Source organism: Colius striatus, chromosome 1, assembly GCF_028858725.1.
Source record: "Colius striatus isolate bColStr4 chromosome 1, bColStr4.1.hap1, whole genome shotgun sequence".
Lineage (NCBI taxonomy): Eukaryota > Metazoa > Chordata > Aves > Coliiformes > Coliidae > Colius > Colius striatus.
This window is the reverse complement of record NC_084759.1, coordinates 130,053,660-130,066,274: the sequence shown is the minus strand read 5'-3', so window position 1 is coordinate 130,066,274 and position 12,615 is coordinate 130,053,660. Positions and strand designations below refer to the sequence as shown.

The window sequence follows — 12,615 nt, the reverse complement described above, 5'->3', positions numbered from 1 at the left end:
TTATTTTCCAAACAGGTCTATTATCAGTCAATGAATTTAGATTCCTAGGTTTTACATATTCTAACCAAAACCACACGCAGAAGATAAGGCTGTTTTTCTGACAGCTCCTTCTCCCCTAACTTCACACCCCAGTAGAAAACAGAAATCTAAACAATATACAAGTGGAACAAAGACCAGTTTTATCTTCAATTATTTCAGTTCAATATAATCCCCAGGGAAAGAGACCATAAAAATGCTTATGAAATTACATTTTTAAGGCTTGTAATACATTGTTACACAGAACCCCTTCATAATCTGCTATATTGAGTTCAAATTGTTTATGAGTTTCTGTAACAGGTTTGTTTGTTTTTTACATGTTAAATCAATTTCAGGGCTAGGTTAAATAAAAATATTTCACTCTCATCTAAATACAGTAGGAGATTATATTACCTTTTCACAATAGGTTAAGATAGTAGCCACCATTAACTGAAACAGAAGTTTGCTGTTGTTTAGAAAGTAGAAAGGTATAAAATATATTTCAAAGGGTTGCCAGTTGTTCTCATAGTTTTCTCCCATCTGAGAAACTATGCGACTGTATTTAATCCCTTAACTTCAAATGTTTGAGGATACAGGTTTTATATCTTACTGAAAAACAAACAGAAGAAGACATTGAAAATACAAAGTCTTAGTCCTAGCTGCTATATCACTTCTGCTCCACTGATTTTGAAGTGATAGATTTTGGACCCCCACCACTATGTTCCCAAGACATTCTGATCTGCCCTACATTCAGCCCTTAAAAAGGTCATTTCAGACATTTTTTGTCCTAAACATACAAGTTGAAACAGTTCCAGAAAACTTCAGATGGACACCAAATGAAAATAAGTGGTTTGTGCTAACAGATTAGAATGGATGTAGTGTGTCTCGCCTCTTTTTTTTTTAATATGAAACTGTAGTTCATTATCACTTACAGATTTTGCCTTAAAAAAAGCAAAAACAAGCTGTAAGTAATGAAGATATTTTCTCATGTCATCACTGTCTTAGCAAACACTTCTCTCTCAGGCTGTAATTCCTCTGCAAGTGAACCACAGAAAGTTTTCCCTACCACATAGAAAATTTTTCTTTTAAAACAAGCCACTCATTGGCCACAAGCTCCTACCACAGCACAGATCAAGCCCTTTCTGTTTTCTTACTACTAGTCAGACAGTAATCACAACTCTAACATTAAAAAGGAATTAAATCTGATTTTCAAAGACAGGTAAAAACACTGCTTTTCTGAAATCCAGGCATTCCAAAAAAAGTTTGCCTTGCCAAACAAGGCAAAAGGTACATCTACAAGAAGATAAAGACTTGTCTCAACAACAGATATGACCCAACTTGGAACTCTAATTCTAAAATCATATCCTAATCGATTTTGAACTTCTGAATATAATACACTTACAAAATTCCAAAATTATTCTTGTATCTCTAGAGGCTGTTAAATGCAAATTACACATTGCAATCTACACCTTTTTAACATGAGTGGTCTTCCATGTTTTCATAAATTTGTCAAATGAAAACTTTTTTTATATTTAATTAAAATGTAAATTAACACTTTAATATAAATTTCTTTTTTTTTTTACTATCTCATGAATTCCTTATTATTAACATCAATGACCCAGAATCACAGAATCTCAAGGGCTGGAAGGGACCTAAAAGTTTATCTAGTCCAACCCCTCTGCCAGCACAGGATCATCTAGGGTAGGTCACACAGGAACTCATCCAGATGGGTTTTGAATGTCCCGCAGAAAATGAGACTCCACAACCCATCTGGGCAGCCTGTTCCAGTGCTCCGTCATCCTCACAGTGAAGAAATTTTTCCTTATGTTTCTTTGGAATCTCTTATGTTCAAGCTTATACTCATTGCCCCCTGTCCTTTTATTGGATATTACTTAGAAGAGCCTGGCTCCATCCTCCTGACACCCACATTTTATGTATTTGTAAACGTTAATAAGATCATCCCTCAATCTCCTATTCTCCACACTGAAGAACCCCAGCTCCCTCACTCTTTTATCATAAGGGAGATGTTCCACTCCCTTCATCATCTTTGTGGCCCTGCACTGAACTCTCTCCATCAGCTCCCTGTCCTTCTTGAACTGAGGGGCCCAGAACTGGACACAATATTCCAGATATGATCTCATGAGGGCAAAGGAAAGGGGGAGGAGAATCTCCCTCAACCTACTGCTCATACCCCTTCTAATACATCCCAGGATGCCATTGGCCTTCTTGGCCATTAAGGCACATTGCTGGGTCATGGTCATCCTGCTCTCCACCAGGATTCCTAAGTCCCTTTCCCCTACACTACTCTCTAACAGTTAATTCCTCAACCTGTACTGGTACATGGGCTTCTTTCCCAGGTGCAAGACTCTACACTTGTCTTTGCTGAATTTCATTAGATTTCTCTCTGTCCAACTCTCCAGCCTGTCCAGGTCTTGTTGAATGGCAGCACAGCCTTCTGGTGTGTTAGCCACACCCCCCAGTTCAGTATCATCTTTCATACGAGGAAAGGCTGTGGGAACTGGGGCTGTTTAGTCTGGAGAAGAGGAGATTGAGGGGAGATCTTATTAACATTTACAAATATCTAAATGGTGGGTGTCAGGAGGTTGGGACATCCCTTTTTTCTATAGTATCTAGTAGCAGGACAAGGGGTAATGGGATGAAGCTGGAACACAAAAAGTTCCACTTAAATATAAGAAAAAACTATTTTATTCTAAGGGTGATGGAGCAGTGGCACAGGCTGCCCAGAAGGTTTGTGCAGTCTCCTTCCTTGGAGGTCTTCAAGATCCACCTGGACATGTTCCTATGTGACCTGATCGAGCTGAACCTGCTTCTGCCAGGGGGTTGGACTAGATGATCTCTAAAGGTCCCTTCCAATCCCTATCATTCTATGATCATCAGCAAACCTGCTGACAGTGCCCTCTGTTCCTTCAAGATCATTAATGAATACATTGAACAGTACTGGTCCCAGCACAGACCCCTGAGGGACTCCACTAGACACAGGCCTCCAACTAGACTCTGCCCCATTGTTCACCACTTTCTGTCTTCTTCCTTTCAATCAGTTAACAATCCACCTCACTACCTGATCATCCAGCCTACACTTTCTCAGTTTTGCTGTGAGGATGCTGTGGGAGACAGTGTCAAATGCTTTACTGAAATAGAGATAAACCACATCCATTGCACTACCACCATCTACCCACTTGGTTACAGCTTCATAAAAGGCTATATGGTTGGTCAAACATGACTTCCTCTCGGTAAAACCATGCTGACTGCTCCTAATGACCTTCTTGTCCTTTAAATGGCTGGAGACAGTACCCAGGATAAGTCATTCCATCACCTTTCCAGGGATGGAGGTGAGGCTGATCAATCTGTAGTTACCCAGGTCTTCCTTCTTGCCAGGTTATGAAGACTGGAGTGACATTTGCTTTCCTCCAGTTCTCAGGCACCTCTCCTGTTTTCCACAACTTACTGAAGATGATGCAAAGTGGTTTAGCACCAGCTCCCTCAGTACCTGCGAGTGCATCCCATCAGGGATTTATTTACATCCAGACTGCTCAACTGAACCTTAACCCAGTCCTCATCAATCAAACAAAACTCCTCCTTTAACCCGACTTCCTCTGGAGTCTGGTGCTCCTGGAGGTAATCTCCAGCATTATAGACAGAGGCAAAGAAGGCATTCAGTAAGCCTTCTGTGTATCCTCTGTCACCAGGGTACAGCGCCCGTTCTGCTACTCCACTGACTGTCTAGGGACAGTTCACTCTGGCTAAAAAGGCAGATCGCAGTAAAAATGTTAGCAAACCATATTGGAAACAGTGACAATAAGTACAAATTCTGCTCTAATAAACTGAAAACTGAAATCCACCAGAATCTCAAGGAACGGTTACTAATTGTGAGACATCACAATTCATTTCTAAAATGGAATTAGTTCATCTCAAAATGACTTTTGTGGAAAAAAAAAAACCCAAAGCAAACCAAAACCAACATTTTGCCTCCTCTGCATTGTTCCTAATGTTTTACCATATAGTCTGAATCAAACTGGGAACAGTTTATACAATCATATACTTTAGAATCATATTGTCTTGATGTTACCATTCCCTTTAGGTACAGACCTCAAGCCAGAAAAGACCCCATTTATCCACTGAAATTTCAAAAGCTTTCAACTTTCCTCAGCATTAGTGAAGATATGTAAATACATGAACAAAGAACTCAGAAGCCCAGTTCTTCATTTATAGGAGGCACCTAAATGCCATAATAACAGGAATATACTTTGCCCAATGAAGGCGCAAGGCAATCCCTAAGCCATCTACTGTACTTAAAAATAGTCTTTACAATCTCAAATGGTAATTCTCTGCAGCCAGGCTCAGGGGACAGCTCCTGACAGAGACACTCCCTGTACAAAAAGAAAAGCCCCACACAGTACCAGGGAAACATGGACACCAACCTCAGCAAGGATTAATGACAAAATTTTCCCAGAAAGCAGGTACCTATTCTATCTGTGCATGTAACAACAGATGAAGCATCTCTGAATCTGTGCATCTTCTTACAGACTTCTATCTTTGTTCAATGAGTCCAAACAAACACATACAACAACATATATGTCTACAGTAGTTATTTTCTTGAAACATCCATATCTTACAGCAACTATCTCATCCCTTTCATGTCATATTTATTCAGCATTCTCACCTAGAGCTGCACCTCTTTCTGAAGAGCATTCATAGAATAGAAAAGAATATTTCAGTTGGAAGCAACCTACGATCATCTTGTCCAACTGCCTGTCCAATTCAATGCTGACCAAGTTAAAGCATGATATTATGGCCATTGTCCAACTGCTTCTCAAACACTAATAGGCTTGAAGCATCAATTACCTCTGTAGGAAGCCTGTTCCAGTTTTTACCACCCTCTCAGTAAAGAAGTGTTTCCTGATGTCCAGTCTAAAACCCTGCTGGTATAGCTTTGAACCATTCCCATGCATCCCATCACTGGATCTCAGGGTGAAGAGCTCAGTAACTCCATTTCCCCTCATAAGGAAGCTGTAGAGAGCAAGAAGGTCATCCTTTAGCCTCCTTTTCTCCAAACTAGACAAATCCAAAGTTCTTGGCTGCTTCTCACACAACATGCCTTCCAGCTCATAATATACTGAATTATGACATTTTCATTACATTTTCATACATATTTATCGTTACTGGAAACAGATGATCACAAATATTATTCCAATCAAAACATGACAGTGCCTTGGCATGGCTGTGTTGTCACACAACAGTTTTAAGAATGCAATACCCCTTAATCAGAGTACAATTCTTCATTACATACAAAAACTGAAACACAACCAGTAAGCCTAGTCAGACATTTATATCCTCTACAGTAATGCTGCTGTGAAATGCTTTTATAGAAATAACATATCACATTAAATTCCTTTTGAAGTCCATTGCTGGAGCAAAAGCAACAGTTCTAGTAATCGATTCAGGCTACAGACTTGAAATTAGTAGTTTTCTAACTGGAAATACCTTGTTGAGGATGTTTTATACCTTAAAATGTGCTTCCACATGCTATATCTTTTGTTTCCAAAGAAAATAGTTATTTAACATTGTCAGTGCTTAGTGCCAGCTTCCAACAGCATTCCATGGACTACAATCTACATTACAGATTGCTTTGCACTGTATAGTATCTGCTACAGTCTTAGAATCTAAAGGGAATATGAGGAGAAGGTAGAGTCACAATTTGGAGATACTATGCTATTAGCATAATTATTTTCAGTACTTTTTCCTAAAACAAGCAAACAAAAAAGCCCCAATCATTATTACTGCATAGTGACCAAAAATTATCACAGAATCATAGAATGGTAGGGATTGGAAGGGACCTTTAGAGAACATCTAGTCCAATCCCCTGCAGAAGTAGGTTCACCTAGATCAGGTGAAATAGGAACATGTCCAGGAGGGTCTTGACAACCTCCAAGGAAGGAGACTCCATAACCCCTCTGGGCAGCCTGTTCCACTGCTCCATCACCCTTACAGTGAAATAGTTTTTTCTTATATTTAAGTGGAACTTTTTGTGTTCCAGCTTCACCCCATTACCCCTTGTCCTGTTGCTAGCTACTATAGAAAAAAAGGATGTCCCAACCTCCTGACACCCACCATTTATATATTTGTAAAAGTTATCAAGATCTCCTGTCAATCTCCTCTTCTCTAGACTAAACATATGTGCAAAGAAACCTGCCACCTTTTCCAGAAGGACTGCAGTAAAATAAGAGAAACAATATTCTTGGAATCCAAAAGTAGAAGAATCAGACAAGATAATGCTTTAGTTTCAACACACCTGAAAACTTGCTGGACTAGCTAATATTAGGAGTATTACAATGCCATACATTATCACATAAAGAGATTCATAAAAATTTGTTAAAACACTCAAATTTGTTTCTTTGATCCAGAAAAGTGCTGAACAGGTGAAAACTTTACGTTCTAAAACTATTACCTGAGTAGCTGTGGGAAACTTAAAAACCAGAATTTAATCCTGTATCATTTCCAGAAAGTGGAGGTTTATAAAGCCAATGTTCCATAAACTGCCTGAGATTTCAGAACTTGTTTTACAAAGCTAGCAGTATAGTTTGGACATGCTTGATTTTCTTAAAACTAACACTTAGAACTTTGTGAAAATGTAACAGAAGACATTTTACATTGACTGAAATGAGCAACTTAAGCCAAAGCCATTTCCGGATTCCTCTCTGAAAGACATATAAAAATTGAACTGTGATGACTTTAATGACAAACAACAAAACCTGATTTTCTTATGTAGGCCTTATAGAGGCATGAGAAACATTTTTTTTTCCTGAAGATTCAAACCAATCTTATAAATATTATGTCCATCCCTCTAGTTCTGTTTCAAAGACTTCAAATGTTACTATCTGATCAACAGGAAACATTAGCCTCATGTACACAAACAACCTAAGGCAGACAGATGCCACATTCAGCTGCTGAAAAACTGCAAGAGTTCTATAAAAATGCCATCCCTAAAAATCTCTTTTAAAATATCTATCACCACTTTAATAAACAAGTACATGTAAAGTAATAAATTAATTTCACTTTAATTCCAGAACTCCTCTGTGCTTGTTTAAAAAAGAAATTTATGGGTAATTTGGCTCTCCAACCATATCTTATGATGGAATTCGTGGTTTTAAACCTTGGTTGCATCAAAAGAGTGCATGGAACCCCCAGAATTCATTTCACTAGCTTAAAGAAATAAATTTGTCACCCAAATCATGTAAAGGAAAAGAGCCAGCTATGTCAAAACAGCAAAATTCTTCACATTGGTCAACTGCAAACTCTTCAGGAAGAAAGAATGTGAATCATACTGTTTGTTAATGAAGTCTAGATACTATATTATTCTACATTATGAAAATTACAAACCACTTATTTCCTTTCTGTAAAAAACTGCATCACATCTGGAGACTCAGGTCTGCAAAGCAGGTACCAGTGCTTAAGGGACACAAAGAGATAAAGAAAGATCAAAGATGCAATAGGTCTTATCAGAAAAGCTAAATCCAACTTGGATATGCAAAGTGCTTATTTTTACCAACACGAGCAAAGGTTATTTCCATATAAATCTTGAGTCTTTAGAATCAGGAGGTAACCAAAACAGAAAGCAAACTTCGATCTTGAACTTCTGATGCATTCTTACGATTAGCAATATCAAAGTACCAAAGTAGTGAAACGTTACACATGTTAAAATAGAATGCCTGAAAGCCATCCTGCAACACTTTTTAGATAATCTACCACTGACAAGCACTTAAAGGTAGACTTAGTCTGCAGAACTTAATTTACACTGTCTGCAGTCTGAAACCTCTAGTGTTCTAGGGAAATAGCCCAACAAAAAACACCTAAACCATTGCTGAAAGAGTATCAAGATTGATTTCACAGTTTTTTCCTTCATTATTATGATCAATTTAGTTCTACGTAAGCAGAAAGAACTTTCTTGTAAGGGCATTTAAGCATCAAAAACTGCACCAGTGGACTACAGCAGGTTACAAAACACGCAAGCATTTCAGACTATTTCAGACTGAAGTAATTGCCTTGTGAACCCCAGTGGACTTATGTGAACACTGGCAAGAAAGTATTGTGAACTTCACATTTAAAGATTCACAAAAACCTTGTTTCCATTATACCACAAACTTTTTTCCATTTGATGTAGCAAGCTTTCCTGGAAGTTGGTTTTCAGTAAGCCAGGATGGATCAAGCCAACTGCTCAGATATACACCATACTCAGATGTCTGAGCAGTTCTGTAAACATTTGGAGAATGCCAGTTACTGCCCTTAAGATTGCGATCCAATTGTTCCTCTTGAACAGAAATATTCATAATAGCATAATTGTATTTTGGCACCTACAAATCTATGTATCTATCATTATCCTGAGTGTCAGTCTGACACCACATTAACAGCTAACAGTGTCTAAACAAGACACATTCTTCACCAAGCTCTAGCAGTAGTTGTGTCACTTAGAAAGAAACTCAAAGGAGCTGGTCTAACAGTCCATAGCGTTCAAAGACAATCAAGGAGCACATAATTAAATGCAAAAGTACTTAAATTGCATTAACAGTCCTAGTGAGGCACTAACTGATCAACATGTCTCAAAATTCTTGTGGAGGTTTATGAACAAACATCACAGATATAAATGTGTCACCAAGTATACTCGGTTTTCAATAATTTCTATCTCTGGGTAGAATTAAACTGGAAGAAAGCCTTAAACTTAATTACACCAATGGTCATAATAAAGATTTGGATAAAAACATGTCCAAAGGCTTACATTCAGTGTGTACAAAATCCACCTATCTCCTCAGAGGAGCTACAGTAACACACAATGTCAGTTTTAAGGTAGATGGAATCACCATGTGGAAATTGTGACATCCCAGACTAATAGCAGAAGGCATTATTGGTGAAGCTATTCACAATAACATGTTGAGGCTAACGGCACAGGAGTTCATCTCCTGGTCTACTGTACTTAACCATCTACCTTTTAAACTAGAGTAAAATAAATTTGTGCCAGATTCTCAAGAATCTCTTTCAAGAGTTCTGAAAATGGCTCTGGGATTATCTACTACTCATGAAGCATCTAAGCATCATTTGTTTGAACACTGATGTGATTTTTTTTTTCTTTCAAATCCTATCAGCATGGAGTTCACTACTGCACTTGCTAGCAGACATTGTCTGCCCTGCAAACTCTTGCTTGAAAATCAATTTCTTTTTTGAAATCAGCCTGCTTCCTGTATTAGTGCTGGAGAAACTGACATCCCTGAAGGAAAATAACAAACTGCTAGAACACTAGCACCAACAGTTACTCAGAACTTCAAGCCATGATATGATGGTACTCATAACAAAGTCGTAAATTTAAGAAATGTATACAGAACAGCAAACTCTGAAGAGCAGGAGAAAGCAAAACAGCCAGACAGTGCTGAAAACAAAAGCAACTAAGCATGGTTATAGAAACGAGTGTTCAAGTGCTGTGACAAAAACCACTCAAAGCTCCACTAAAATGCTGCAGTAAGGCAGGAGGAAATGCATTTATGATGCATAGTTGATAGGCAAAAAGAATTGCTAAGGTAAAAGTAAATCACTTCTAAAACATGGTCTCCTAAGAACCAAAGCTGCAGAGAGTTCATCATGGGAATATCTTAGAGCAAGAAGTTCATGTGCTGAGGTATCAAGAGGATACAGTCAACCCTATTGTACATATGAGAAGTCTCAAAATCTAAAATGTTTCAAGACCAGATATACAGAAAAATTTTAGATGCCTGAAAATTCAGACACATTTTCAGAAATACCTCAACACCTAACTCCACTTACAGCAAAAGATATTATGCACCTCTGAAAAATCAGGCTAGCATTTTGCCGCAACTTAAAAGACCCCAGATAATGGCTGAAAACTTGGCCGTGTGCAGTCTACCCTGAGAAGTGGAGGAACAGGGAAGTCACAACCAAGATTTCCAAACTTCTGGGCTAAAGAACCATTCACAACACTCTCCCTCTTGTTGACAGGGTTATCAGTATTCTGTTGCAGGGAAGGCAGGCACTGGTTGCTCCCCTAAACGGCTGCTAAAATCGCTTTTTACACCAATCCCCGTGACTAAGAAGTGCCAGCACAGCGCACGGGTGGTGGACCGTGGCACAGAAAGAGACCGGACCTGGGGGTAGCACCGGAGGAGGAGTCAGGCGGATGAAGGCAGGCCTCGCACAGGCGATCACCTGCAGCTACCGCTGCCGCCAGGCTTCGCCACCGCCGGTACCGGGCGAGCTCCGGGCCCCGCAAACCCATCAGAGGAGTGGGCGGTGAGGCAGATGGAACCAGCGCCTGCCTCCCCTCCCCCTGACAGGCTGACAGACGAGCGGGCAGCCTCCAAAACGGAGGAAAGAGAGGAGGCAGCTTCCCCTCTTCACATCATTCTCCCCTGCGGCCGGCGGGACCGCTAACGTCCCCGACCCGCCGCCGTCGCCTGCTGCGCGCCCTCGCCGCGTCGCGTCCCTCCCCCCGCCGCCACGGGAAAGCCACCACCGCGGGCCGGACACGCACACGAGCTGCCTCCGCCACGGCCTCACCCGGAAGTGGATGTCACACCGCTCCCCCTCCCCCCCCCCCCCCCCTTCAGTCGCCACCTTCCCCAGCCACCTCACGTGGGGCCGGAGGCGCGCGCTCACAGCCGCTGATTGGGTGCCAGCGGGGTCCGGGCAGCGTCCATGTCGGTGCCGGCGTCAGCGAGCTTCCCAGTTGCCGCGGCGCATCCTTGCACCTCACTGGGAATCACCAGCTGGCGACAGCTTCAGAGCATCCCGGGCCCCTGGATGGAGCCTTTGCTTCTTGGCCTTTGGTTCCACAGTCAAAACTGGTTGGGTGGTTGCTGTCATGCTCTCCGCGCTGTGGCATTGGACGTGTTGCTTCCAACTTTGTCTTTCAAACGCCACTTTTAGTTGGCACCAGCTGCGCCGAGACAGAAAATGAATTAAGGAGTGACTGGACAGTGATAATCAAGCCACTTTTCCAGTGTGGACAGAAGAAGATAAGCTTTTGGGAAGCCCTTTCTGCAGTTGCCGTGAGATCATAGAATCACAGAATGGTAGGGGTTGGAAGGGACCTTTAGCGATCATCTAGTCCAATCCCCTGCAAAAGCAGGTTCACCTAGATCAGGTCGCATAGGAACATGCCCAGGTGGGTCTTGAAGACCTCCAAGGAGGGAGACTACACAACCCCTCTGGGCTCTCTCACCCTCAGTAAAATAGTTTTTTCTTATATTTAAGCATAACTTTTTGCGTTTCAGCTTCATCCCATTACCCCTTGTCCTGTTGCTAGCTACTATAGAAAAATGGGATATCCCAACCTCCTGACACCCACCCTTTAGATATTTATAAATGCTAACATCTCCCCCCAGTTCCCACAGCCTTTCCTCGTATGAAAGATGTTCCAGTCCCCTAAGCATCGTGGTGGCCCTGCGCTGGACTCTCTTCAGAAGTTCTCTGTCCCTCTTGAGCTGAGGAGCCCAGAACTCAACAGGGGACTTCAGATGAGGCCTCACCAGGGCAGATTTAGAGGGGGAGAAGAACCTCCCTTGGCCTGCTGGCCACACTCTTGATGCATCCCAGGATGCCATTGGCCTTCTTGGCCACAAGGGCACATTGCTGGCTAGTGTTTAGTTTCTTATCAACTGGTACTCCAGGTCTCTCTCTGCAAAGCTGCTCTTCAGCAGTTCGACCCCCAGCCTGTACTGGTGCATGGGGTTGTTTCTTCCCAGATGCAGGACTCTGCCCTTGTCCTTGTTGAACCTCATGAGATACTGAAAGGACATGGCTTAAACTTCAAAAAACTGACGTGAAGCACCTTAGTTGTGAATAATATACCATAGTAGGTTGAACTGGAGGAACTTGACTGGTTGTTGTCACTAACTAAAAGTATTCTGTGGACAAAACTGTTTCAGCATGTAATGCAATGGATACTTATTTAATGAATGACACATTAAAAGACATAGAATGAAAAAAAAAAAAAGCATTCTAACCCTGGAACAGTACACTACAGTAATTTTATATTCCATCCTACATGAAGAAACAGAAATATGATAGTGTGGAGCATATGTCCTGTTACACCTGACTGCAGTGGCAATAAAACATGATTGATTGGTTTGATGGTTGATTGATAGATTAAATTACAGCTTTAACAGGCTTTTTTACAAATTATGCCATGCATTAAAAATAGAAGATAAAAGAGCCAGGCTCTTCTCAGTGATGGCCAGTGATAGGACAAGGGGCAATGGGTATAAACTGGAATATAAGAGGTTCCAAAGAAACACAAGGAACAATTTCTTCACTGTGAGAGTGAGCACTGGAACAGGCTGCCCACATGGATTGTTGAGTCTCTTTCTCTGGAGACATTAAAAAAACACCTGACCGAGTTCCCGTGTGACCTAATCTAGGTGGTCCTGCTCTGGCAGGATGGTTAGACTAGATGATCTTTCAAGGTCCCTTCCAACTCTTGAGATTCTGTGATTCCTTGGAAAAAAAAAAAAAAAGTGCCTGAATCACTATAAGAAGCAGAAAGTTTGATGGACATTTCTGAAGCAGTCATCTTCCCCA

At 41.1% G+C, this 12,615-nt stretch overlaps 1 protein-coding gene across 3 annotated transcripts in view; it reads right to left on the bottom strand.

Annotated features, from left to right (window-relative positions):
• Positions 1 to 10,591, bottom strand: part of CCDC91 (coiled-coil domain containing 91) — a 147,723-nt gene extending 137,132 nt beyond the window's left edge. For 2 of the 3 annotated variants that reach the window (XM_061988803.1, XM_061988805.1), the window contains exon 1: positions 10,568 to 10,591. The gene's annotated coding sequence lies outside the window, so the exon portion shown is untranslated. The remainder of the gene's footprint in view (positions 1 to 10,567) is intronic. The other variant, XM_061988804.1, reaches the window with a different exon arrangement.
• Positions 10,592 to 12,615: the final 2,024 nt, after the last annotated feature.